Source organism: Mytilus californianus, unplaced genomic scaffold, assembly GCF_021869535.1.
Source record: "Mytilus californianus isolate M0D057914Y unplaced genomic scaffold, xbMytCali1.0.p SCAF_13, whole genome shotgun sequence".
In the NCBI taxonomy this organism is placed as follows: domain Eukaryota; kingdom Metazoa; phylum Mollusca; class Bivalvia; order Mytilida; family Mytilidae; genus Mytilus; species Mytilus californianus.
Window position 1 is genome coordinate 12,786,840 of NW_026262615.1, and position 11,059 is coordinate 12,797,898.

Consider the following 11,059-nt stretch of genomic DNA (forward strand, 5'->3'; position numbering starts at 1 on the left):
GCGTCTTCTGCTTTACTGATCAGGATTGTCTTACTGAAATTAAACATGAAACGAGGACAAGAGTACACACACGATGCGTCTCCTGCTTTTCTGATCAGGATTGTCCTACTGAAATTAAACATGAAACGAAGACAAGAGTACACACACGATGCGTCTCCTGCTTTACTGATCAGGATTGTCCTACTGAAATTAAACATGATACGAGGACAAGAGTACACACACGATGCGTCTCCTGCTTTACTCATCAGGATTGAATTTAATGTTGAAAGTCTTTAAGATCTATTATATCAGCATTATAATGATCTATGTAAATAAGGTCATGGTGATATGAAAACTCCAGATGAACATGTACACCTTAACAATAATTCTAAACTAAATATAGCTCTCCTATTGCTTATAGTATCTGAGAAACATATAATTATAATCAAGAAAACTTAACCTGAACTAATGTTTTATGCAACACATGTAAATGAGGCAAAGAGCAGATGAAATCTGCCAGACGGACATGTACGCCCTATTACACAAATTAACAATCGTTTTATGCAAACAAATGTTATTGACTTTCTGTTCAAAATACCTGCGATACGGACCTAGTTACAAAACAATGTACGATTGACCAATGAACCATGAACCATGAACAGCAGTTCAATGACTGATAAATGCTGCCAGATAGACATATAATCTTACAAACATTCGATTCGATTTACCAAATTGAGCTAGCATTCCGTTGTCTCGCATTCTCCGTTGCATACAAGTGAGAGGTTGGTTTAGCTAGCTATAACACCAGGTTTAACTTACCATTTTTTACACCAGAAAATATATGTACCAATTCAAGAATATGACAGTTATTTTCCGTTTGAGCTTTTTATTTTGCCATTGGATAAGGGACTTTCCGTTTTGAATTTTCAATGGAGTTCCGTATTTTTGTTTTTTTTTTTCCTTTTCAATGAAAGTCGAGAAATACTGTCTCCCTTATGTAAAACACAAATGTACAATCCAATGAATCGGTTATTAAAATTCATTATAATTATATTGTAAAAATCAGCTGCTGGATACAAAATAAGGGGAATCGCGAGATAATTGTATTAAGAGACAACAATCCACAGGAGTCGAAATTGCGTGAACTTATGAAATTATAAGAAAAACAATTTCTACAAAATAAAATTGAGAATGGAAACAGCACAAGGCCACCAATGGGTCTTTACAAAGCCAGACAACCTGCACCCGCACCCGCACCCGGAGGCTGGCTTCAGCTGGCTCCTAAACAATAATGTATACTAGTTTAGCGAAAAAAGACGTCACACTAAACTCAGAAACATATAAATAAAGCAAAAACAAACACAAAACAAAAGCTGCCGACGAAAAAGAATGAAAAACTTAACAATGCCAAAATATAATTAAATAGATTTACAGGATAGGATGCACGATCACAATGTTTCGGAAGGTAGTATATAAAGTAATGTTATAGTCTATTGAAAATCAAAATTATTAGATTTAAAATTTTTGATGTTCTAATTGCTCAATCAAATATATAATAAGTGAAATATTAAAAAAAGGAATCATGACACATATACAATATATTGTGATTAATTTGTCAATTTATCAACATTCTGGATAAGCAAAGACATTAACCTCTGCAATAGTTAACATAGTTAAATTAGTGATGATCAGTTTTATAAAACGACCTTCTGTATACCGTTTGCGCTGAAATACCAGATGCTCTCCATCTTCACCGGGTCCTTCGTAGTGTGTTAATACTGAAAGCCTGTTGCCTATGTAATAAATACACAAATCAACATTACATTGTATAAATGATGAATTGATGTTCAAAATCACAACAGACACGTTTTCATACATCTTGCAAGGTCTATTTAAACGGAAGTTCATTGGTAGCAGGAGTTTCAGGGCTCTCGACAGTGCCAAAAATTAAAGCCAGACATAAAAAACATATTTTAGTTAAGGTTTCTAATCAAAATGGAAGTGAATGTGCACTAAACTCCTTATCAGGCAAAAAGACGCTCTACAGTACATATTCGGATGACTCTAGATCTTGTAGTAAACACCAGGAATGTCTTTAAGTAGTAACATTTTTCTTTATATGATGTTTTTTTTAAACTATATTAAACATGTACACGTATGTGGTATCATTATTATGTTATGTTGTTACTTCTATTAGTCCGAAGACATAGTTATCATGTCTACAAATACAGTCTATAGCTTGAACAGGGCATAAATGGCAAAACTTGTTGATACTCTTTCCAAATTTAATTTCTTATTTTTTATGCATGAAATATAAAAAAAGGAGGTTGAAATTACATGTTATGGAATAAAGTAGTGAGTTGGTATTGTTGAAAAAGGTCAAAAATTAGTACGTCTAAAGCTGTCAAACTAAATTATAGACCCCTAAACATAATAACTTGTGTAAGAGCTGGTAGATTTCTCTTTAATTTTGATAAGATGTGTCGAAGACGTAGTACACCGCATTGTAAAAATCTTTTAGAGATAGAGCAGGTGCGATTTTTTTAAATTTGAATTAATTGTCTGAAAGAAATACTCTACAAAATAACTGCGTTCTCGGGCAATGATGTTATGTCGTTAATATGATAATGAATTTATATAATATAAGGACAATTATATTGCACAAAAAGAAGAAAAAAACACATTATAATAACGTAAGCACGCAACATAATAATGAAAACACATAAGTTTGAAGTATTGTACCTGACTGCTCCATAGGCGTAGATGCAAAACAGCTGACCTTTTAAAAGAAAAAAACAACAAATGCCACGTAGAAAAAATTGTCAATGTTTAATATCAAGTTTGGGTAATATGAATTGGGACATAAAGGGAAAAATGGCTCATACCACGCAGAATAAACAGGTGTAAAACCTTAAAGTCTTTTTTTTCTACTCTCTATTCGCTGTTTTAACTTGTCAACAACACTCCTAGGAAACATATTATCCTTCTATTTTCATCGTTTGATGTCCCAAAAAATATGCAACATTTTTTTACATTCAAAAATATGTTTCAATTCAGCATAAACTTGTAACTCAACAGAAAACATTGATTCTAGAAAATAATGCAGAAAATTTCGACATGCACCGGAAACTAGAGTTGAAATACAAGACTGGTACCATACAATAAAATAGACTGGTACCATACCATACCAAAATATCAACATAATAATAACGCAACTTCTTTTAATAGGAAATTGTTTACATGAAATAACAAACTAACTACATAATAGAGTAAAACAACTACAAAACATAATTAGCGAAAGTGCTTAATATAAAGCAAAGATAAGAAAACAAAAGCACAGCTAACCACAACCAAAGAGGGTCATGCTTTCAATGCTTTTCATTTCTTTTATAAGCAGTAAAGCACTCCCTTAAACCATGTATACATAAATAATTAAAAGTAAATTCAACCCCAACTGAACTACATATTTATACATCTTGCACAGTCAAAATGGCTTCTTGTATAAAAAACAAATTTTAAGGATTATGCAGGAAGTAATCTGGTATTCATGTCTCCCGAACAAAGTTGGATAGTCTAATGGTTGTTTTTTCACGTGTTTCGGTATTTATACATCCTTGGCTTTTAAATGTTTGGCCTTGTGCGTTCCTTATGAGGGTTATTCCAGAAAATCACTTAGTATGCATACCATTTATAATCTTATTTATATTTTTTTCTTCTTATTTCATATAAACTGGGTTTTTTTTCTTGCTTTTTTAAGTTGATTTTGCTCTTCTTATTATCAGCTACTTGGGCTTTCCTGCAGTTAAGTCATAAGTCTAACCATAAGTTGTTTTATGTAAATTATAGGACTTGCAAGCTCTATGTACATGGTTGTGCTGTATTGTTAAAACTGTCTTTCCTGATATTTATTTCTTTTATCGAATTGCACTTTTGTAGTACTTTGTAGTTCATACATTATTCTAGGGATTGCGTTTCCATGATATATGGATGCTGCTTGAAAGACAATTTAATCAAAGATCCCAAAAATGGAAAGATTTGAACATTCATAGGGACGCCATCATAATTTGTTTGACCATTAGGTACCATATGAGTCACAAATAATGAATATGTTCCATTTCTCCTTGCAACAATCCTTAATTTTTCATCGATTGTGGTAACATCAGGATGATAAATAAATAGGACTTATCACCGAATTTCTACTGGCAATGAGTAACATCACGAATGATTCCAGTGACCAGAAACTACACATCCTCCGAACACATGCGTTGACCCCTAGTTTTGATGAAAAGGGAATCGTGTTGTTTTTGCATTCAATGTTGTGTCATTTCCTCTTTATTTTTCATTGTCTGTGTTGTGACCAGGGAAAGTTCTGTTTATCCATCGTACAGGCATGGAAAACCTTATTTCATTCGGTCAAGTGTTAGATAATGTACATGTACCAATGATTTTTACATGTTTTATATATTTTGTGATTTCTAAGGGTTAGAAAAGAGATATTTATAAATCCACTATTATATGATATATGTCTAATTACTGGATATGACTCATTGATCTATTTAAACAAGAGCACCTAGGTAGGTGTCACTCGTTGAACAGGAACTGCTGACCCTTCTTGAGCATATGAGATCATTCCCGGTTTTTTTTTGGGGTTGGTGTTACTCAACTTTGAGATTTTTTGTAGCGATTTGTGTTAGTCCTTTTTTGCGTTTTTGTTGTTCTTATCTTGCTTTGTTTTACTAATGATTTTTGATTGCCTTACTATCTTCTCCATCTTTTTTATTATCTAAACAACAACACATTCTCACAACAGTTTTCAAAATGTTTCTTAAGGACAGCTCATTTAGTGTTTGCCCCACAGCCCACCACATTTTAAACATAACCGTACATGTCCTCGTGCATTTTCATCTACCGTGACATCCGTTTTATATTTGTCAACCACATTTTATTACCTCATTAAAAAAGGCTGATACCTTTGTGATAAATGTCCAAGAGGGTATATGCCATCCGCATTCACTCAAAGTAGCACTCTAGGTAAAAGCCTATAGCTTTCATCTGCTTTGATAATGTTGTGCTTTTGCATTTGACCCGTTCCTTTAGTTTTTTATGTAGCAACATTCCTGCAGCGCCTGCATACGGAGTATATATATGTCCCAGTTGCTACGATATTCTAGGGCTTCTATTTCCAATTAGGATTTATTTGATAGAGAGTTGCTGATAACAAGGAAGCTATCAAACCAAGAGTTCCAAGTGGTGAAGTTGAAATCACTCCTTCGTAAAGTTTACGGACACCAGCACGATTTGGTTGACCGTTATGGAATATCAGTTTCACTGATGATAGCAGATATATTCCTTATGTCGTTATTACAATTCCGTTCCCGTTTCTCGAATGTGACATACCGAACTAGACTAATAACAGGATTTGGATTAACATGAGCAACACGACGGGTGCCACATGTGAAGCAGGTACTGCTTACTCTTCTGGAGCACCTGAGATCACCCTCAGTTTTTGGTAGGGTTCGTGTTGCTCAGTCTTTAGTTTTCTATTTTTTGTTTTGTGTACTATTGTTTGTCTGTTTGTCTATTTGTCTGTTGGTCTTTTTCTTTTTTAGCCATCGCGTTGTCAGTTTATTTTCGACTTATGAGTTTGAATGTTCCCTTTGGTATCTTTCACCTCTCTTTTTTCTGCTAGAAATATGTTTGCCTTAGTACCTTAGTAGCAATATACCAACTTCACCTGCATATGGGATATACATTTCCAAACTCATTTGATATTCAAGAGCTTGCAGCTGCTACTCAGACTTTATAAAACGTCACCAGTGTCTGAGCCAAAAGTTGATGAACCAGGGTTATGTCAAAGAACGTCTCGTCCTTTTTCTAAAAAAGTTTATCGGAAGATACCAAGACATTGTTGATAAATATTCCGTATCAACTGCACAAATAATACACAATCGTCTTGAAGTATAGATTTTAGGAACTGACGTTGTGTATCATCTTAATGAAGTGTTGTAGTGTTCTTTTATTTGTCTTTGTAAATTATTATTTTAACTGTTTGGTCTATTTTTGGTAATATCCATTTGACGTGGCTCGGTACTTATACATCCCGTCATTGTGTAATTGTGTTATGGTAATTTTTTTATTTTTGTCTTTCTTTTTTGCTGATGTGCTTTGTCTATATGCCTTTTTGTATTTATTTGTTGACATATTTGTTGGTTTTTATGGTGATTAAGATTATACCACAATGTTGACTGCTGTACTCCTATATTTGACATTTTTACCTATTATGTATGTTTGTTTTGTTCACACATTGTTGTCAATATAATGGAATTTTAAGCGACTGTGATACAAGTGAGAGGTTTCGCTAGCTATAAAACCAGGTTCAATCCACCATTTTCCACATCAGAAAATGCCTGTACCAAGTCAGGAATATGACAGTTGTCATCCATTCGTTTGATGTGTTTGGGCTTTTGATTTTGCCATTTGTTTAGCGACTTTCCGTTTTGAATTTTCCGCGGAGTTCGTTATTATTGTTATTTTACTTTTTGCCAAGTTCCACTGTTCCTATTTTGCAAAAGCAAAAAACGATTGATCTCTAGTGATAATGGATACATGTCTCGGAAAAAATAAACACATTGCTGGATTGTAGTCATGGAATGTCGAATAGTTGTGACAGATTTGATCTCTTCCTGAACCATTGGTGAATGCGTATTGATATATGAAGGCGGATGACCATTTGTCATGGCTATACATGCGACGACTGCTGTCCAGACGTATCTTATGTTTTCATTATCATCTGCCTCAAACCATCTGTGTTATCATTTTGTTAACTTATTTATACCATGTGAGGATATATGTAGTTGCAAAATTGACTAATTATACCAGGTTGGTATACATGTTTATCTGGTTAGACAATTGACATAGTTCATGTCCATAAAACGTTTATTATTAGATGCAAGTATGATACGCAAGGTTATATTTGGTTAGTTTTAAGGATATTTCTTTTTATGTAGTAAAATATTTACTGAGAAATAGCAAAAACATGAACAATTGTGCTGGCGCATAATGTATTGGTTAAAGTACTAGAGATAACAACATGAACAAGTGAAATGCATATATTTCCAAGCAAAAGGTTATGACGACGTTACCAAGTTAGAATAGGAAAAGACTGAAATATGGAAATTGTCGTACTATGTAACCATTCTTTAATCGTATTTAAACTCTTGTTGTTAACAATATTGTCCACCGGTGCTGTTGTAAAACCTACAGGTTTCGCGGTAGGAAACACATATTTAATAAATTGAATCTTCTAGTACTTTAGATAAATATATACTTTGATCATTGATAAACGACAGACGTAAACAGTACATTTTGTCATTTAGTACCTCTTTTCCTGGTCCCAGCATCCAGTAGAAGGCCTATATACATTATGAGTTTTAGTTCATCTGAATGTAATGTTAAAGAAGAACAAAGAAAAACAAAAGAAGTAATTTTAAAACACAAAGCGTCGTATTTGCCTCAATGAAATAACTTGACTGCATCTGAATATTTGACCAAACGAGTAATGTTGATATGATTGTTGAAAAAACTTTCGCCTTCATCATGTCTTTTTGAACTACATTACTCTGTACCTGTATGTGCAGTTTTTTCAAGTATCGTTGTCATACAAACGGATTGTTGTAGTTGCTTGTTTAATTGCAACTAAGCAAAGAAGCAAGCACCTGCCTTGTTAATGGCCTGGGAAGCCTGAAATTACTGCAATTTTTAGATCATCAATATTTCCTCTTCCTGTTGATCACAGAGAAAACTGTTCGAGTCGAAAAGTATACATTTTAATTAAGTCTAGCTTAAATATTGGAATAACGCGAATGTCTATACGTGATCCCTCGTTCTAGACGACTCTTCTGGAAGAATGGTACCTTAGTTATGATTTTCCTCACAAATCTTTTGATGTTTTGCTTTAATATATAAATGTGGCATACACTTGGTATTATAGGGCACTTGGTGTTACTGTCAAAACAAAACACTTTGTAACCAACTATAAGCACATTTTCTTGATTTTGATATCTCATGGCGGCCATCTTCGAAAAAGCCGCCATTTTGAAATTTCAAGTTTGGGCCATAGCTTATATTGTTAGATGCACCAAGCACTACAAACATGACTTTGAATTAAAATCAGGGATATTTGTTGATTTTGATATTTTTTGTGTCGGCCATCTTGGAAAAGGCCTCCATATTGAACTTTTAAGCTGGGTTCATAGCTAATATTTTTCTAAACATCCAGCACTACTACCATTCCAAATTTGCCTTTAGGATTGACCTTATATAAATGATATCTGTTGATTTTGATATTTTATGGCGGTCATCTTGAATAAAGATCTCCATTTTGAAATTTCAAGGTGGGTCCATAGCCTATGTTATTTGAAACAAGAAGAACTACTACTATGCTACATTTGGTGCTTTTTTCACCAAACTCACAATTTTCTCACCGATCCGCTGCACTATAACGAACAACTTTGAGTAATCAAAAATGAAAAAACAAAAACACGTCCGGTTTTCGGTTTTTGTTTTAAGGTATCAAAACCGACAAACGGACCACTTTGTTTTTTGTATGGATCTAAAATAAAAATCTTTTCCCCAAGTTATGAACAAAACTTTCCATAAGACCCGTATAGGAGGAAAACGCGTTAATGGGAATCAAAACATCATATTTGACACCAAAATGTGATCAAAAGTAGAATTTCTTTGATAAGATTACGTTAAATATTATTGTCATTTGAAGTATTTTGTGTTAATAGCATAATTTCGGTAAAATTACGTTGATTTTTGTAAATGTTTTTACATTCGGTACGATAAAAATCATGATATATTGTTGAAAACTGTGACCTCAACATATATTTTGATTTTTTTTTTGGTATTTGGGTATTTGTCTAGTTGACGTCAAACCTATATCTCCTTTTATTTATATAATGAGGATGGCACGATTTTGGTATACAAAAAACATATTGTTACCAAAGTACTAAATATTTACTCGTTCAACCATTAAATTTTAATACTTCTGACTTTGATAATGAATTTGTAAATTGATAATTTAGTTGTAGGATATTGAATTTTAAATTTGACAAACAAAAATTGATTACTCTGGAATATTGCCATTTTTTAGTTGCCTGGCATTCATTTATTCATGCCCTTATTCGAATTTTAAACCCATCTCTCTGTAATGATGAACATTAACGTAGACATTACCAATTTCATTTTGAAAATAGCCTTCAGAAACATACATTGGTTTCAAATTAAGTTCACATCTAAGAGAAGCTGTGTTATAGTTGTAAGAATGACATCAATTTTGCCGGATACATTTTTGGAAGCACACCCTCGGTGATATATTTTTAAAAGTACGATAAGTAAATCCACGCAACTTTAAACCTCGCTTATCTGGATTTATCCGGAAAGTTCCTGATGTACATTGATCAGCATACATTTGCAGGATTTTATAGAATAACAACAGTCAATGGTATATACTCAGACGCATTTTCTACAATCACGATTCTAATAAAGTCCTCTCAAGTCTTCAACTATCAAAACCGTCCCTGACTATGCATATATATTTCAAGTGATTGTCTGTGATATAAAACCATTACTTGCAAATCACATGTCATATGCAGTTACAATCATAATACCGTTTGTGTTTTAGTGAAACAATATCTGCAAGAATAAATAATTCACAAAAACAAATATACAACAGATATCAATACATTATGACGTCAAATGACACAAGTGAATGAGTTTGTTGTCCACCATTTGACTATAATTATTCAAACTAATACACAGTTTATTTTATTGCGAAAGAAAATCGCAAAAGCGGTTCCCCCTCAAACAATCTGCTTTACGTTTGATAACGTCGTGTTGTTCATGTAAGTATACATTCGGTGATCAGTCTAAATCGATAGGTCACATTCGAGGAAAAGAGGAAGTGATTGTGATTACGACAATTGAAACATATCCGTCGTTATCTTTAAAAAATATTCCAAATAGTTATTTTTTCAAGATACTGTGAGGTATATCAGAGAACGCAATTTATCAAAATAAAAGATTGATATATGTATATGTTCAAATGATCATACACGCTAAAAAAATCGGAGAAATCTTATTTTATACAATTGATACTTTGTCCCTTAGTCCGATATATATATAGTTTCCTTATTTAACAGATAAAAGGACTTATTTTTTTTTGTAAACAATTTGATGAAATCCGTGGTTAAAGTTTGTTACACATCAAATGTTTTGTCAAACCTTTTATGAAACTTTAGAAGAAGCTTTTTTTTATGATAAAGATATAATGTCTGAAGCAAAATTTTGAAATACTTTTTAAAATTTTTTTTTAGTATTTTACTGATTGATGGACCTAGGCCCCAGTAAGGAGCCTGTAATTCGGTGATTGTGGTTCATTGCTGTTTATTATATTTGTTTTTCGTTTACTGTTTCGTACATATATCAGGCAGTTATTTTTCTCGTTTAAATTGTTTTACATTTGTCATTTCGGGGCCTTTTATAGCTTACCACATGCATGCGGTGTCGGTGTTGCTCATTGTTGAAGGCCTTACGATGACATATAGTTGTTAACTTCTACGTCATTTGGTATCTAAGTGGGGAGTTGTCTCATTGTCAATCATACCACAACATCTTATTTTCATATTATATTTTTGGCAGTACACATTCACCAAAATAAAGTTATTTTACACGATACATTTTAAACCTTCATGGATTGTTATAAAGCTTCCACATGTTAGACAGAAGCTAATCTTCATGACCATGAAAAGAAATCTAATTGGACTATTTTTTAATGATAAATGGACTGTCGGTTTTTACAGTGAACATAACACTTTAACACTGACAGCAGGCGAGACAGAGGGTTTCACGGAACCCCTTACGATTTTTTTTACAATAATACTGCTTCTATTTGAGAGCTTTGGAAAAAAAAGCACATGTTGTAATAAAACCACATAATGTAATATTAGAGTACCACATAAGACAGCTGTGGCGTTCCATAGATATAGGGTTTGTTTACTAATGCACTCATACAAAA